Source organism: Mirounga angustirostris, unplaced genomic scaffold (assembly GCF_029215605.1).
Source record: "Mirounga angustirostris isolate CCGP_5_RB_7025 unplaced genomic scaffold, mMirAng1.0.hap1 SCAF_11, whole genome shotgun sequence".
NCBI lineage: Eukaryota > Metazoa > Chordata > Mammalia > Carnivora > Phocidae > Mirounga > Mirounga angustirostris.
This window is the reverse complement of record NW_026991719.1, coordinates 26,386,909-26,404,554: the sequence shown is the minus strand read 5'-3', so window position 1 is coordinate 26,404,554 and position 17,646 is coordinate 26,386,909.

Here is a 17,646-nt window from a genome sequence, read left to right as displayed (position 1 = left end):
TCTACAGAACAAATAGATGGTTACCAGAAGGGAGGTGAGTGGGGTATGGGTGAAATAGGTGATGGGGATTAAAGAGTACACTTACCACGATGAGCACCAAGTAATAAATATATGGAAGTGTTGAGTCATTATATTGTACACCTGAAACTAATGTAACACTGTAGGTTAACTACACTGGAATTAAAATAAAATTTTAAAAATAGGGGCACCTGGGTGGCCCAGTCAATTAAGCATCTGCCTTCAGCTCAGTCATGATCTCGGGGTCCTGGGATCGAGCCCCGTGTCGGGCTCCCCGCTCAGTAGGGAGTCTGCTTCTCCCTCTCCCTCTGCTGCTCCCCAGCACTTGTGCACTCTCTCTCTCTCGAATAAATAAATAAAAGCTTTTTGAGGAATTAAAAAAATAAGTACTTAAATAAATTAACTGAAAGCCCCTTATAGGGTTGCACCCACCGATGACTGCAGGAAGCTTTAGTGCCATATGGGGTTGTCATTACTCCACACCAGTGCAAGGGACCTCCGTGGGAGGCAGCAATGACCAAAATGTGTCATTTAGCTGAAAGAAGGTGGGTTGACAATGCAGTCGTTTGGAAAACCATTTAATTTCAGTTGCTGCCAACTTCAGACAAGAAGCATATACACAATCACCTAAGCCAGGAGTACCACCTAATATTTTTTCTAAGTATTTAAATATTACCACTTATTGGTGATTACCTCTGCATATCTGTAGGAAAACAAATAAAATGAAACCTATTACTGGGATATTAAGCCACATTTTGTTGTGAGGAATTTAAATAAATTTTATATTTCAGTCTGCCAACTATGTTATTTCTTTCTAGTTTCTGAATATAAGTAATTAAAACAGTAATGGGTCTGTAATCAAAGTTTATATTAGTATTTGGATTATTAAAGTACTGAGAAAATGATTTCCCACAAAACACATTTTTACTTAACTAAATAATTTCCCATTTTACGCTAGGATAAGAAAAGAGAGTAGAAAATAACATTGAGGTTTCTAACGTGAGGAACTCAGAGGATGAATTCACATAATTAGAAATACACTAATAGCTGTGGGGAATTGTTTGCAAAAAGAACTGTAATAATTTCCCCTCTCTCTCCATGCCCTTGACACTGACTCTTGGCCTGCCCATGTGACTTGCCCTGGTTAATGAAACAATAGCAGATGTGACGTAAGTCAAGAAGACTTGAGAGGTACTTGGGCGTCGATCTCGGGAGCTCTATAATCACAACCATGTGAATGAGCCCAGGCTAGCCCACTGAATAATGAGGGACACATGGCCAAGTCAATAACCAAACACATGAATGAAGCCATCGGGGATGAGCCAACCTCAGCCTAGGTTACCTAGACCAGAAGAACAGCCAGGCAAATATGAAGAAATTATCAATATTTCGCTTTTTAAAAAATGTCTCTTAAGCTTTTAAAATTCTTGTAAATGTTATAAAAGGTATCATGCTTCAAACACTGCATTTATAGAGAGAGAGAAAAGAAAAGATTAAACAATGTATAGCTGAGTTTCTTTGTTCCGTTTGCCATGAAATTTATTGGAAGAATTGTGTACACTCATTACGTCTCCTTTCTCCTAAATATCCTCAACCTTTCATTGGATTTCTGTCTGCTCCACTCTCCCGAACCTGCTTTGAGAATGCCAAACTCCTCTGGCCTATCACTCTTGCCCTTTTCAGTGTCCTTGCTGACTGTGCCTCTTCTTCCCAGTCTCTGAAGGTTGAGCATCTGGGTCTTCTTTTCTATTTTTTTTACACTACTCCCCTGTGTAACTCATTCTGTGCCACAGCTTTCCACGCCGTGTGTCCACTCCTGACTCCCACACTTGTATCTCCGACCCTGCCCTATCTTCTGAATGCCTGGCTTCAAGGGCCAACTACCTACTAGACCTCCACCTGGGTATCAAACTAACATGTACATGTCCAAAATCAGACTCTTAATGCCCCACCCTGGACACCCAACATTCCCTTCCGACGGCTTTCCTAGTATCAGTTACTAGCATCTCCATCATTCAGACCAGACTAAAGGATAGAAACTGGCCTCGATTCTTTCCTTTCTCTCTCCCTTTAGGCAATCTGTGTTAGTTCTATGCCCAAATATATCACGTGTGCATCCTCTTTTCTCCACCTCCTATTTTAACATATTAGTTCAAAAGACCTCTGTTCCTTTTATAAGCTACTACAGTAGGCTCCTAAATAGATCCTGTTTTCATTCTTTCTCTACCCTAGTCTGTTCTCCAGACAGCTGCCAAAATGATCACTTAAAAACATCCAACACGATTCTTGGTTTCGGTTCAGGTGATGATCTCAGCATCCAGGGATCGAGTCCCTGCATCCGGCTCCCTGCTCAGCGGGGAGCCTGCTTCTCCCTCTGCCTGCCACTCCCCCTGCTTGTGTTCTCTCTCTCTCAGATAAATAAATAAAATCTTTTTAAAAAATTGAACATATATCATATTCCCACCTTGCTTAAATCCTCCAATGACTTTAAGTTTCACGACAAATAAAGTACAAACTCCTTACCATATAATTAGCCCCTGCATTCCTCTCTGACCGTGTGTAACTCCCCCACAAGACTGTCAAACCCAGGGGCGCCTGGGCGGCTCAGTCGGCTCAGTCAGTTAAGCGTCTGCCTTCAAATCAGGTCATGATCCCAGGGTCCTGCGGGGAGCTTCTCCCTTCCTCTCTGCCCCTTCCCTGCTCATGCTCTCTCCCTCAAATAAATAAATAAAATCTTTAAAAAAAAAAAAAAAAGAGGGCGCCTGGGTGTCTCAGTCAGTTAAACGACTGCCTTCGGCTCAGGTCAGGATTCCAGGGTCCTGGGATCGAGTCCCACATCGGGCTCCCTGCTCTGCAGGGAGTCTGCTTCTCCCTCTGCCCCTCCCCCCACTCATTCTCTCAATCTCTTGCTCTCTCAAATAAATAAATAAAATCCTTAAAAAAAATTAAAATAAAAATTATAAAATAAAAATTAAAAAAAAAAGAATGTCAAACTCATGAATTTTGCTTTGATTATATTTTTGCTTGTTGCCAACAGTCAATTCAATAGGCATGTATTAAATGATTGAACAGTCATAAAGTGAATAAATGGCTGTATTGGTACTTGTGTTTTTGATATCATCATTTTTTATTTAATATACCAGAAGTATATGAAATACATATGCTTTAAAAACTTAGTAAATGTAAGTACCTCTAACATGAAACTCTGCAGTGACAGCCACCAGCAGGCTGGTCAGTGGATGCCTCCATGGAACTGGGGAATCTCAATGGGAATTATGAAATCGTGGAGTTATAAAATAATAGTGACGTTCTCCTAGATTTCCCATGTATTTATATATTATAAACAGTAGATGTGGGCCAGTATCTTCATACACAGTGATCAGAAGCACAGGATTTAGAGTTGGGCTGGAGATTTCCATTTGACTATCCAGTCTACTCTCTACCGACCCATATTCCATTCTGTGCCCTCAAAACAGAACTATCTCATCTTGTGGCTTAGGGTTGGGTGTGGTCAATGGAAGCATTAACAGGAGATTGGAAGGTGGGAAAAGAGTAAGGACATGGAAGGTGGGAAAAGAGTAAGGACAGAGTATTTACTCCTCTTCTGCTGGACTATGAGTTGCCATATCCTTCTATCAAAGGCCATAAATTCTGTCTGGTGGTCCTTTCCACAGAGCTACTCTCCCCTGGTTCTGGTCATTCTTGCCTCCCTCTGCTCCCTCATGCTGACACCATCCCTTCTTTGAACCCTGCCCCCACCTTTGTAAATGGCCCCTTTCTTAACTCACCTCGATTACCCAATTTAAATGTGCGATATGGTTTATGCCGGGCCCCTGAATGGTACAGTAAAATGATCCCAGACTTGGCCCTGAGACACAGAGCACTAAAGTGGCATTCTGGGATACAATGGGTCACAGATTTGAGGAGTGCGCAGAGAAATTCCTGGGGACATCGGGAATCCCTGGGGATTCAGTGACATCGCAAAAATTCAAATGATCACACAGTGTAGGTGAAGGGCAAGGTTCTGTGAGAGCAAATGGTTGTGTAGTTTGATCACCATGCAGTGATAGTGATCATAAAGAGCGTGGATCAGCTGCTGTTTCTCATTACCCCACAGCTCCAGCGCCCCGAGGCCTCACATAACCAGAAGCAGAGGCTCTGGTTTCTCCCCCACCCCCTCAGAGTCACACGGGGAAGGACCGGGGAAGGACGCTACGTAGCCTCCCTCGCAGGTCTTCCGAAAGACTAGGTGGCAGAGGCCGGAGCTGCAGAGGGTTGAACCCTCCATATGGTAAACTCTGACCAATGAAAGATAGGAGGCAGGAGGAGGTCGGCAGACACTTTCCTCTTCCTTTTTCCTTCCAAAAGACGGGTTCCCAGGAGCAGTGGCCGGCGAAGCCCATCTGGAGACAAGTCGCATGGCCAAACAGCTATATTTTTCTCTTGAAGGTCTGGCCAGGCTTGTTAATGAATCACCTCGCATTGGCTTTCCCTGCTTCTTTGCCTTGCTTTCCCTTTTCCCTCATAGTTGCTGCCCTGGGATTGGACCTCTCAATTAGGGGGACATACCATCCAGGTTTGCCTAGGACTGAGGGGGTTTCCAGGATGGTTGACGATCAGTGTTCAAACCTGGACAGTCACAGGCAAACCCCACTGGCCATAAAGCATTAGGATTGAAGTGCTGTTTTCTAAAGAATCCTAGGTAAACCGACTGGGACCAGTGGGAGCAGACCCCCGGAGTGGATCGTAAGGCTAGATGGAAAAGAGCCTCAGGTCACCGAAGCACTCTCCTGTGACGCAGAGTTCAACTCCTGGCAGGGACACCTGGGACCGGTTTTAATACATTGCTGGGATGGTTCTTGAAGCTTCGGGCAGACACGATGATGGCCGATGGCAGACAGGCTGGGACTGCCTGGCAGAGCACAAAGAGGTCTCAAGGTCAGGGGGGCGGGGTGGAGAAGGTGGCAGTGGATTAACAGAACTGGAGAGCCACTGTCCCTGACTTTTCTCTGCGGGGGCCACAGGACCCTTCCTTTATTAAAGGAATAAGGAATGCACTCTCGAGAAGGGCAGTGCTTGCTGTGAGAAATTCGGTGTAGCCATCCTCTGCATACCAACCTTGAAAATAAAGAGATGCTGCCACGAAACCCCAGGCTTCCTAATATGAACAGAGATGCTGGGGGTCGGCTCCCTGGCCCTCCGGTTTCCACTAGACGGGAGCACCAACAGGAGACCAGGGAACTCGGGGGGGTTATTCACCCAGCGCCTCCCTGCAGCGTTGCCACAGGCTAGCTGCATCCCCACGGAAGGTCAAGGCTCCTGTAAGCCAGCCCTCTCCACTCAGCCTTTCTGCCTCCAGGTTCACTTCCTCCCCCCTTCCCACGTTAGTCCTAGGAAGCCCTTGTTACTAGCTCCAGGAAACGATGCTGTGACTGTGGGCTTCTCAACACCCCTCTCTACTGTGTAAAGAATCCCTTTCCTTAAATTGATTAATTTGACTGTACCATCTGTTTCCTGCCAGGACCCCATATACGCTTAGAACACATTTGGAAATTTTTCCCGGAAACCTTGGAGGGAGGAACCAGGTGGCTAGGGAAAAGAAATGGGAGGAAAATTTTCCAGTGTACACTTTTTGAATTTAGAACCACAAAACTCATTACTTATTTAAAAGAACATTCCATACTAATGTACACCTCTTTTTAAATTTTTATTTATTTATTTGAAGTGAGTTCTATGCCGAACATGGGGCTTGAACTCACAACCCCAAGATCAGGAGTCCCATGCTCCCCTGACTAAGCCAGCCAGGTGCTCCTCATGTACACTTTTAATAGCGAGGTTAAGTCTATGAAAGACAGAGGGGACATGATGTGGCTTTGCTATCGTAAGCTTTGAACATGTGACACAGAATTTCCAGTTCTAGAAATTGATTCTCAAAAAAGAAGTGAAGGTACAAAACTTCATGTACAATGTAAATGCCCAACAATAGGGGCGTTTGGAGAGAAACATAGGACAAACATCTCCGTAGCCATCAAAGATAGTGTTTTTAGAAATATTTTGAAGAACACAGTAGAATGTCATGATAGAAAGTTATAGGGCAGAAAGAGAATACAAACGAGTGTGTATAATTTTGTAAAATGTGTGTGTGTATTAATCTCTATTTTACCAATGAAGGCACCTAGGCAGAGAATAGTTAATACTTGAATGTGTTCAAGTTTATAGGACTTATGAATTTGGATTTGGGGGGCTATGAGTAACAGAATGTCCAACTTAAAGAACTGAAACAAGAGAAGTATTTACTTCTCTCACCAAGAATCTGAGGGTGGACAATACTAGGGTTATTCTGGCTGCTCAATTATATCATTAGAGACCCATATTCTTTCTCTCATTCCACTCTGTCACCTTCAGTGTGTGAGCTTTTTGTCCTCAGGCTTGTCACCTTAGGTCACAAAATGACTGCTGCAGCTCCAAATGTCACATCATCACAGGCAATGACCCAAGCAGGAAGGCCTTAGGAGCCAATTGGGTTCTATCAGGCTCTTGGTCTGGGTTAGCTCTTTGCCATGGCTTGCACCCACGATACAACCCAGGGGTTTTCCAAATATATCTGCACTGCACAATGGGCTGCCTTATCATAAACTGGACTGCTCTTGCTTAAATGACTTGAAACAAACCCAGAAATAAAAGTCAAACCTGTAATGGATTCTCTTCATCTGTAAAATGAGTAGGTTGAACGAGATCATCTCTGAGGTCCCTTCCAGCTCTGCTGGGCTCTGATGCAAAAAAAGCCTGGCAGAAAACCCACCAAATTATTAATTGTGGTTAATTTGGGATAGTGAGATTATTCATCTTCTTTATGATTTTTCTTCTTGCCCAAATTTTCTGTAATGACTATGTGTTATTTATGTAATGAGGAAATACATCATTTTTTAAAATATCATAAATGTTCTAAACTAGGAAACTGTTTTAAACTAACTTTACAAATGTAATATGTGGGGTTTTTTAAGTTTGTCGGCCAATAGTTCAGCCTCTTTTCTTAAGACTTATTCCCATACTTTGACCACCCCGGTGTATAGGAATAATTGTCATCTGCAGTTTTAGTTATGGGCATCTTAGTAAAATAGTGGACGTAGGTAAGGGCAAGTGGTAAGCAATCTATTTCTTCTCATGTGAGCCTGACTGCCTTAAACAACTGAAATTCCTCCAAGAAAAGACACAGAATATGTGGGTAAACTCACGATGCATTTAACTACCTGTAAAACATAGTTACAAATCAGAGGATTGTGAAAGTAATCACATCTAGATTTATTTCCAAGACTCTCAGAACTGCTTACCAATCTTTGTACTTTGTTTCTCATGGAAACTGAGTTGTCTTTCAACAAATTCCAAAGGTCTTTGGGTCTAATGCACCTCACAAATTCCTTACCATTCATGAGACATGGACCTGTTAAAAAAAAAAAACAAAAAACAAACAACAACAACAACAAAAAAAAAAAACCAAGAAGGCGAGTGAATATTTTTATTGGCAACAAATACCGTCAGTTGAGTTTCCTATAGTGACAGACTCACTTCATTCATTTTTGAGAAAATGTCTGTCAAATACCCACATCAGCAGCACTGTAGTTTGTCTCTATCAGTCTTTTTTTTTTTAATTAAGTAGTCTCCACGCCCAGTGTGGAGCCCAATGCAGGGCTCGAACTCACGACCCTGAGATGGAGACCTGAGCGGAGATCAAGAGTCTGACGCTTAACTGACTGAGCCACCCAGGTGCCCCTATCAGTCATTCTTTCAAGTAAAAATGGTGCTCTCCGAACAAAGCAAAGAATTCAATTCACAGCTCAAACAATCCCACAAGTCCTTTGCTTGAGACAACCACCATCCTTTGGTATGCCGCATAAAATCTGTTTCATTAAAAAAAAAGATATGTGTTTGAGGATCGAAATTTAACAAAATTAACGATTTTTACCGCATATTCAAGGACACTAAGTGAAACTGCCTTTTTTTGGCAACTATGTGGAGATAAGAATATAATGTCTATTAGTACAGGATGGTGTCAGTGCCTTAATTTGTGTTAAGAAGTTAGCAGTTTTGCCCACATTTGCCTTTGCACCAAGAATGCATTTGCAACACAGAGAAAAATGCAAATAAAGTCTCGGTATTATTATTTTGACCTCATGGGACTCCCAGGGGTCTGCAGACCACACTTTGAGAAACCACTGCTCTCGACTATGGACAGGTAAAATTCAATTTTAAAAATAACTAAATTAAGAAGGGAAATAAAACCAGGACAAAAATAAATTATATTTGTGAATTAATAAAGTAAAAAAAAAGAGACTCTCATCCTTTAAATAAATATATTCTACATTATCAGTGATCTCTGTAAGTTAAGTCTTGGGTAATAACAAATGAAAAGATACTTTGGATTCTTATACATTTTTTCTAAAATAATTTATTTTTCTTACTAGGCAACATTCTATCACCCTACCAAATTTTCAAACACATTATTATGCTAGTTTGTTAATTATTCTCCCTACCCCATCCCCACTCCACCCTGAGTTTCTTGAGATTAGAGACTGTATATTATTCATAACTGAAACTAACACTTGGCACATAGTAGGTGTTCCATAGATGTTTGTTTTACTGAATGAATATATTTTTCAATCAATCAAGAAACAATATGAGTTTTTAAAATTAAAACTGTAGGGGCACCTGGCTGGCTCAGTTGATAGAGCATGTGACTCTTGATCTCAGGGTTGTAATGTTTGAGCCCCACACTGGGTGTAGAGATTATTTATAAATAAAATCTTTAAAAAATAATTAAAACTGTATGCAAGCTAGTTGAAATAAGATGCTAATATATAATTTTCTTCAGAGGCAGATATATTTAAAGAAATTACCTAAAAATTGATCTCCAATGAGTTTGTAAAGTATTGCCAATTAAAGAGAATTTTGCCCAACATAACTTATAGTCACAAAATTATTTAATTACTTCATTTTTCTCTATTCTTATTTCTTAGTCCACTAAATATCAAAAGCAGAATGTTTGCAATGCAGACATGAAGTCTCGTGCCCTGGGAATCGAAGTCTAGTTTCAGACTATCAGAATGATTTTTTGCCACATAAAAAGCACAGAGCCAAGTCTAAAACACCCACACATAAGCAAACACAAATGCATGCAGGCGTGCACGCACATCTCAAAACATAGAGGACAGGAAACAAGGCATATGACAAATGCACCAGAAGATAATAAGGGGTGGATGGATGTGTGCATGTGTGTCTGTTTAGAGGAATGTAGTATGGTTCTCAGTTTGGTAATGCTATCTATTCTAGATTTTTTTAATTTTCTTTTTTTTTATAATGAAGGATTTTTTTTAAGATTTATTTATTTGAGAGAAAAAGCACAAGCAGGGGGAGGAGCAGAGGGAGAGGGAGGAGGAGACTCCCTCTGAGCAGCGAGCCTGATGCAGGGCTCGATTTCAGGACTCCAGGATCATGACCTGAGCTGAAGGCAGACACTTAACCGACTGAGCCACCCAGGTGCCCCTTTTTAAATTTTCCTTAACAATTTTAAGAAACTAGAATGGACCACAGAGGTCACTGGTCCAGTTCTACCAACTTACAGATAAGAGAAAGATGCCCAGTGAGCTTAAGTATAACCTTTAAGACAATATAAAAACAAAGATGGGTTATTTTATTGACGCTTGGGCTCCCCTCCCAATGTCCCCCACCCCCGCACATTTTATACATGAATGTAGATTCAGGGATTGTGTCTATTATGATCTCTAAAAGAGTGAGATTGCTTTTTCTAGATTTGCTTTGATTCATTATTAATGTTTGGTCAGCTATTTATGAATGAGGCCATCTCCTTGATCAAACCCTCATTTGAATAATTTTCAAAACCAATCATTTCAGGTTAAGATACAGCTACCAACAGCATGTAACCTGCATGATTGCAACTTGGAAGGGGTTTCTAAGGTACAGGTCACTGTTTAAAGAGATACTGGGGTGCCTAGTTGGCTCAGTTGGTGGAGCATGTGATTCTTGATCTCAGGGTTCTAAGTCTGGGCCCCACGTAAGGTGTAGAGGTTACTTAAAAATAAAATCTTTTAGGGGCACCTGGGTGGCTCGGTAAGTTAGGTGTCCCTCAACTCTCAGATTTCGTCTCAGGTCATAATTTCAGCATCGTGAGATCCAGCCCCACATTGGGCTCAGTGTTGGACATAGAGTCTGCTGAAGATTCTCTCCTTCCGGGGCACCTGGGTGGCTCAGTCAGTTAAGCGTCTGCCTTCAGCCCAGGTCATAATCCCAGGGTCCTGGGATGGAGCCCCATATCGGGCTCCTTGCTCAGCGGGGAGCCTGCTTCTCCCTCTCCCACCCCCCCTGCTTGTGTCCCTCTCTCGCTGTCTCTGTCAAATAAATAAATACAATCTTAAAAAAAAAAAGTCTCTCCTCTTCCCTCTGCCCCTCCAGCCCCACCTCCACATGCTCACGCACGCACTCTTTCTCTAAAAATAAAATAAAATAAATTCTTTCAAAAAGATATTACAGTGGAACTTCATCATATGTTCATTTAACTTATGTGAATTAAGCTATATGCATTAAGCAAAAAAGAATCAAATAGAGAAATAATCATTTAAATATTAGTTACTTGAATATATTCAAATTTAAATAAATTGGTATTTAAGTATCAGGTGATTCTGACAGTTTCTTTCAGTGAGATATGAATCTGATGTTCTCTCAGTTGGTCTCTGGATGTAGCAGCTTAACAGAGGATCATTCGATCAATGTTTAATGAGGACTTACTAAGTGCCAGGACTGTTCTACGTTCCAGGGATACAACACTAAGCAAGATAAATAAGGTCATTTGGAAACTACTTGATGTGGGCTGGTTTGCCAGAGTCACTTTCTCAATGTCTCCACTTCTGGCCTTAAGAGTTCCCATTTGTGCTAGACCGCCGAGAGCGTGTCTCTTGCAAATCTCCCCCTGCCACCCCCCAACCCCACCCCGCTCTCTCGCTCATACTGTTATTTTTACCTGATGCTTGTTGACCTGTGGTGAGGGGCAGGAGACAAGAACATTCTCTGATGGTCTGATTAAACCTCATCCTTAAGAGTCTTCGAGTCTCACAAGTGCTTTTGACTCTCCAGCTACAGTTTTGCCCTAGTACACACTCTTTACTTTCATTTATTCATTTATTTACATATTTTTTTGTTAGTAATCTCTACATCCAGTGTAGGCTCAAACTCATGCCCCAGAGATCCAGAGTCACATGCTCTTCGGACTGAGCCAGCCAGGCACCCCTCCCTAGTACATATTCTTGCCTTTCCTTCGGAGGTGGAGTTGCTCTTTTTCTTGTCTCTTCAAAACTACACCGGGTTTTCACCAGTGCCCTGTGAGAACTACTTGTGTCGTGTGTCCCCCATAAATGTAGACTTTCGTTCCATAGGGGAAGTAGCAAAGATGGGCTGAGCAAAGTTTCAGAAGTGGCTTCGGTTCTCTGCCAGCCAGCAGCTTGATGGAAGCTTTGTCACCATTCTCCCCGAACTTCCCTACGAATGCCTGGTGGCGCCTGTGGAGGAAAATCCTTCAGGAGGATGAAGTCTTCAAACTAGCTCACACTTGGCCTTGAGCAATTCTTTAAAAACAGTTGGCTGAGTCCTCTTACCAGCTTATATGGAGTCCAGTAGCATCTGCCCCACATCAGCAAATGTTCAGGTCCTCTATCCCCCTGCAAGAATTTGGCACTCCTCAGATTTTGGATAATGTGGTTGCCCTATAACCTCGGTTTTCTGGTTCATTCAAGAAAAATCACTACTTTCCAGTTTGTCCAGATTTTCCTTGTTGTATGAATGCAAGAGACTCTCATGCAGCTCTCTATACCTCTAAGCTAAAAACAGAAGACCTTACTGGAGGGTTTTAAGCAGCGTAGTAATATGATTGAATTTACATTAAAAGCTCAATGGGGGCTCCTGTAGAAGTCTGAGGATAGGACAATGGAAAAGTACAGAAACCAAACAGAAAGCTTTGCATTTGTTCCGATAAGACATGTTGGCGGCTTGGGCTTAGCTGCTAGCAGTAGAAATGGGAAGGGTGGATATTTCAGGACATGTTTTTTTTTTTTTTTTTAAGATTTTATTTATTTATTTGACAGAGAGAGACACAAAGAGAAAGGGAACACAAGCAGGGGGAGTGGGAGAGGAAGAAGCAGGCTCCCCGCCGAGCAGGGAGCCCGATGCGGGGCTCGATCCCAGGACCCCGGGATCATGACCTGAGCCGAAGGCAGACGCTTAACGACTGAGCCACCCAGGTGCCCCTTAGGACATGTTCCTGAGGCGAACTAGAAAAGATCTGGTGATGTGGGGTGCATTAATCAGGATCCACTCAGGAGACAAAAACCACAACAATAATTTGCAATGGGAAAACTTAGTATAAGTAATTATTAACTAGCAACAGGGGCTTAACTACTACTAAGAAGAGTGAAACTAGCTCTGTAAGAATGGCAATGAAGCAGCCACTATCTCAAAAGGCTTTGGGAGAGTAACCAGAGAAGGAACAAAGGGGGAGAAGGGCACCAGTTCAGAAATTCAGACCTTGCTGGAGAGGGTATGGTCTCCGGGATGACCGTGAGGTTCACTGAGGTGCTCCGAGCCTGGGATGACACGCAATAGGCCGGTATCTGTGTGCCAGAGACGCTCACTACAAAGCTGCCTACTGTGATGGTCACAAAACTCATTAGTTCTTAGATTTGGTGGTAAAGTCTAGTGAATATACCTGCACTTTGACCCAGCAAATTCCATTCCAGGTATTTACTCAAGAAAAATGAAAACATACGTCTACAAAAAGGCATGAAAGAACTTTGTGGGAAGATGGAAATTTCTTTATCCTGATCACAGTGGTGGTTACAGTGCGTATACATTTGTCAAAAATCACTGAACCTTAAACTTAAAATCGGTGTTGGGAGAAGGAGGGGGCTCTTGGAGATAAAAGACAGAAGAAAGTGCGAAATGGTTGTCTCCAATTTGGGAATGAATTTACAAGAGAAATATAATAGGATTAGCCAGGACTACTGAAGGCTTACTAGATATTTGCGGTAACAAATTTAGAGAGTCCTCAACAGAAGTTGTGTCATTTTTTCCAGCAAATTTCAGTTTCTCAATCACTGATACAGAGTAGACAGATAATTGACTATATACAGGGTTAGAATTTTGCTAGGAGAACATGATGAGGGTAAGAGAGACAAGGGGTTGGGGCATCTGCAAGACAGGAGTGATTTTAGTGATGATCCAATGGATTAGAAAGTGAATATTTAAAGATACAGAATGTGTGTTTCACATAACATGGCCTCAAATGCAAGCCAATTATTTCATCTGGGGCTCAAAAGAAAATTAACAGGGATGCCTGGGTGGCTCAGTCGGTTAAGCGTCTGCCTTCGGCTCAGGTCATGATCCCAGGGTCCTGGGATCGAGTCCCACATAGGGCTCTCTGCTCCGCGGGGAGCCTGCTTCTCCCTCTGCCTCTGTCTCTCATGAATAAATAAATAAAATCTTTAAAAAAAGAAAATTAGGGCGCCTGGGTGGCTCAGTTGGTTAAGCGACTGCCTTCGGCTCAGGTCATGATCCTGGAGTCCCTGGATCGAGTCCCGCATCGGGCTCCCTGCTCGTCAGGGAGCCTGCTTCTCCCTCTGACCTTCCCCCCTCTCATGTGCTCTCTGTCTCTCTCATTCTCTCTCTCAAATAAATAAATAAAATCTTTAAAAAAAAAAAAAAGAAAATTAACAATCTCTCCCAATAACAGAGGGAAAAATGTTTGCTTTGATTGTAAATGGGAACTGCCTAAAGGATATCCATTGGCAATTTTTTTATTTTCTCCCTTACACATTAACTGGGAAACCTAACCCCACAAATACGTGTGGCTTCACTAGAGTACAGCAGTTACTGATTGCTTCAAAACAAACCACCCTAAAACTTCTTGACTTACAACAACAGCCATTTTATTTGCTCAAGATTCTGTAGGTCAGCAACTGGGGCTGCATTCAGCTATGTAGTTCTTCTGCGGGCCTTGCCTTATGTAGTTTCAGTTATCTGGTGGTTCAACCGGGACTGAATGGTCTAAGACGGCCTCACTCACGCGTTGGCAGTTAGTGTTTGCTATTCACTGGGCCATGAGTCTCTAGCTGACTGGCCCGGGCTTGTTTACATGAAAATTGGATTCTAAAAGCAGCAAAAGAGTAGGCAAGACCCAATGCACAAGCACTTTACTAGCGTCTGCTTGTGTCCCATCCGCTAAGGTCCCATTGGCCAAAGGAAGTCACATAACCAAGCCTAGCATCTCTGAAGGGGGCGGGGACGGAGACTCCCCAACGGCAAACAGGGACGTGTAGTGCCTGGAGGGCTGGTCATTTAAATATCAACCCCAAGGAGATTAGGAGCAGTGTTCTCTTCCTACGGCCAGCAAATAACAGCTAAAACTAAACAGAAAAGTGAACCAGTCATGCTTCCGGAGAAACAACATTTTCCTAAGAGTATTATAACCTAGTCTAGGACGTCTGCAATTTTTCTCAATGTCACAAAATCCTAAAGACAATCAATTTGAAAATCCATGTGTCATCAAACATTTTGAGAAGAGAGAGGTCGTACAATTACATGATGATAGTGTTCAGCAGCTTCGAAAACTTGTTAACTTGGCCCTTAAGCTTTGAATGAGCATATTTGTAGACAGGAGTTTGAACCATCTGACCTTTAATGTTCTTTTCCAGTACTGAGATTTTTATGATAAACCATTTAGTAATCAGTCTATTACAGCTTGTTCTATCTTGGCTGAGAAAATGCCCTTTTTTCTTACAAGCTTATACACATACGCCTCTGCATAAAGCCGAGCTCGGAGACAAATGACAGTTCTGTTTCATAATATTTGTCTCCTGACAGAAGAGGACCAGCTCTTGAGTTATTGCCTCATTAGTGAAAATAAAAATCATTGACAACTCCCAGGATTATGGGAATGGAAATATTGAAACTTTGATTTACAAGGGCTATTTCTGACTTTCATTTTTCTTTGAAAACCAGAAACTTGGCTTTCTCTGCCCCTATTCCTAGATTAGTGGAAAGGCTGTAGAAGGAAATGTTGAAGGTCAGAAGTAGCAAAACAATTTTGGGCACGGACAGAGAAGAAAAAAAGTAATCATTATCGTGTTTCATGATGATGAGAACGGAAAATATAAATAATTGTCATTGTTCTCTAAAGAATTCCCACGTAGAGTTACAGTGCTTCTCTCATAGGACATGATGAAAAGAGAGCTTGGCTGACCCAGAATTAGATCCCCAAGTTTTTCATTCGCTCTGCTAGCACAGCAAAGTTTATGGGCAACTTATAATTGCCTGAGTGCCCAAAGGTTATGGATCAATCACTCAGACTGCCAGTCATGCCAACGCCCGAGCCTGGGAATAGTCAGAGAGGCTTGGGATCTTTCTCCACTAAGGCAAGATGGCTTATTGTTAGATTTGGAGAAAAAACAGAGTGAAAGGAAAATGCTATTGACATACTTAGTGAGAAACATCATTTATATCTGACAGTAGCACATTTTTAATAATGAGGCCAGCAGGGAAAAGACAGAGAGGAGGAAAGATCTTACAAGGAGAGTTCTGCTCAGCAAGCCAACTCAGCTGTGTGAAGTGGACCCAAAAGTCCATGGGGGCGGGGGGAGAATATATTTTAAAAATGCAGTGCACAGCGTTCACATTTATTTTCAGGGGAAAAAAATGCTTGAGAATCAACCCCACTCACTAACTTCACCTAATCTCACCTCATTTATTCTTGCCAGCTAAAATGTCTTCGTTACACACATCTGAAATCTTTTTTTATAACGGAGCTTGTTTTTTTCCAATTGTTTAAATATTCGACATCACCTTTTTAAAAAATGGAAATTTCACTTTGCCACAGGTTGGTATTAGGTTGAGTCGTACGGGATTGCCAATATTCTACTATTTCTGGCTCTAAAACAGCAACCTCATATTGTTTAGTTTCACAGGTGTGTCTATAAGTAAGTATACAGTAGCTATGTGATACTTTTGGTGTTTTATATTTGTAGGGATAGGATGAATTATTTAAGAGGTGGGCCTGAGACTTATCAGACAAGCATTTGAGAAAAAGTAAAGTAGGAGTCCTACATCAATCCATATACAAAAATCAACTCCAGGGGCACCTGGGTGGCTCAGTCGGTTGAGCATCTGCCTTCAGCTCAGGTCATGATTCCAGGGTCCTGGGATCGAGTCCCGCATCGGGCTCCCTGCTCAGCCAGAGCCTGCTTCTCCCTCTCCCTGCCACTTCCCCTGCTTGTGCTCTCTCTCTGTGTCAAATAAGTAAATAAAATCTTAAAAAAAAAAAAAAAAAACCTTTAAAAAAATCAACTTCAAATATTACCATTTCGCTACATGTTAAAAATATACAAAATGAAGAGAATTTGGATATTTACATAATTTGGATATTTACATAATTAAGTGCAAAAAGTACTTATCAAGAAAGCATAGGAAAAACACCATAATAAATTTAACTCAGATTTTTTAAGTGCCAAAGCATCAATACATCTCTTTTAGAAAGTCTGTAAATAAAATTAAAGCAGTTTTGGGCGCCTGGGTGGCTCAGTTGGTTAAGCAACTGCCTTCGGCTCAGGTCATGATCCTGGAGTCCCGGGATCGAGGCCCGCATCGGGCTCCCTGCTCGGCAGGGAGCCTGCTTCTCCCTCTGACCCTCCCCCCTCTCATGTGCTCTCTCTCTCTCATTCTCTCTGTCTCAAATAAATAAATAAAATCTTTAAAAAAAAAAAAAAAAAAAAAAAAAATTAAAGCAGTTTTAAAAGTGGGGAAAGTAGTTGCAACATATATAGTGGAAAAAAGCCGAGGCCCTTAATATCTAAAGAACTCTTAGCTATCAATAAGAAAGATAAACGTTCCAATTAAAAATGAGCAATTTCCAAAAGGAGACCTACAAATCCCAGTAAACCTCACAATCAAAGATAGGGCAATTGCAAACATTAATGAGATATCAAGTATCACCTTTGAAATTAATAAAGTAAAAAGAATGACGCCCCAAGCATCAGTAAGAATACAGGAAAATAAACGTTCTCATACATAACTGGCGAGGTGGGGCTAACTCCATGATTTCTAACGGGCAATTGGCAATTTGCATCAAAAAATGTTAAAACTCTGCATCTCCTCTGAACCCACTTTTGCAAGTTAGCTTAAGGATAAAACCACAAAGATGTCCAAAGTGATATGTGTAAGTATTTCAGCACAGTGAAAATTTGGAAGCTAACTAAATGTTCTAAAATAATGGAATTGTTCAGAAATCGCAATGCATACAAAGGAAAAGACCATGCCAGGGGTCAAACTGTGTCATAAAAAATATTTCTAGGCATGAAGAAAGATATACTACTTACATAAAAAGGAGAAAAAAAAAGCAGGCTATCAGCCAATATACGTACTGTACATCCCCAGGGTGGGGGCAGGATCCACACCAGAACTGGCACTGCGTACAGAGCCTTAGTTCCTGGACTTGGCCGATCCCGACACCCCCGCGATTCTGAGAGGCGTGACGGTGATGTCACTAGCTACCCAGAACACAATGCTATCCCAATT